A 1,390-nucleotide genomic window follows, 5' to 3' on the forward strand; every position below is an offset into this window, starting at 1 on the left:
CAGTCCACAACAGCTGATAGGGTCTGGGCTGCTTCCTTGTTCAAGATCTGGGCTTGTCTTTTGGTAGAAATTTGTAGTAGAGATGGGCGTCATCTGCATACAGATGGCACCAAAATCCAAAACACCAGATGATATCTCCCAACAGCTTCATGTAGATGTTAAACAACATGGGGGAAAGTACTGAACCCTATGGGACCCCACAGGACAAAGGCCATGAGGTTGAACAGGCATCCCCCAACACCACCATCTGGGTCCGTCCTTCAGGAAGAGACAGAACCACTGTAAAACAGGGCCTCCAAGTCCCATCCCAGCCAGGCAACTCAGAAAGATACCATGGTTGATGGTTTCAAAGGCCACTGAGAGGTCCAGGAGAGCCAGCAGGGACACACTCCCCTTGTCATGCTCTCTACGCAGATCAAGCTGTCTCGGTGCCCTAGCTGGGGCTGAATCTAAATAATCCATTTCTTCCAGAATCCCTGAAGTTGTGAGGCCACCACCCGCTGCAGAGTCTTGCCCAGGAAGGGGAGATTAGAGACTGGGTGGTAATTGCCCATTTCCATAGGGTCTAATGATGGTCTCTTAAGTAATAGTTTTACAATCGCCATTTTAGGCTAGATGGAAATTTGACTTGGCTAAGGAAAGCATTAGCTACCCTCTTCACCCAGTCTACTACCCCACCCCCCCCCACCCCCCGGCCTGTTTAATTAGCAAAGAAGAGCAAGGGTCTAGAGTACACGTGTTTTGGTCTTGTTTCCCCAAGGATTCTATCCACATCTTCAGACTGCAGCAATTGAAATGACAACCAGCTTCCTGAGTTACATCCACAGAGACTGTATCAATAGTGGCGTCCAAGTCGGAGCGGATCTGAGCGACTTTATCTGCAAAGAACCTTGCAAATTCCTAACAGCGAGCCATGTTGGCAGTCAGAGGGCTGCACCCAAGAATCAGGGTGAAGGAAACTCCTGACCACTCTGAACAGTCCCACTGGATGGTTCCTTACAGATGCAATGTTGGCGGCCATAAAAGATTTTTCACCCGCTTTCATCACCACAGCAGAGGATTTCCAACACACTATACACCATGTTCGGTCAGATTCATTATGAGTTTGGTGCCAGCGTTGCTCTAGCCTCCTACACGTCCGTTTAATTGCTGCCAGCTCCACATTGTACCACAGGGTTGATTTATCTCTGCTTTGTGTAAGGGGGTGTTCAGGAGCTATTGTGTCAACTGCCCTGGCTATCTCCATATTCCAGAGCTTCATCCATGGTGGCAGGAAAATCCCCAAGAGCCATCAGGAATCCTTCTGAATCCATAAACCTCCTGGACTGGACCATTTTCATCAATCCCCCACCCCTGTGGAGGTTTAGAGCCGCAATTAGTCTGAACGTGA

This window comes from Anolis sagrei, chromosome 5, assembly GCF_037176765.1.
Source record: "Anolis sagrei isolate rAnoSag1 chromosome 5, rAnoSag1.mat, whole genome shotgun sequence".
NCBI classification, from domain to species: Eukaryota; Metazoa; Chordata; class Lepidosauria; order Squamata; family Dactyloidae; genus Anolis; species Anolis sagrei.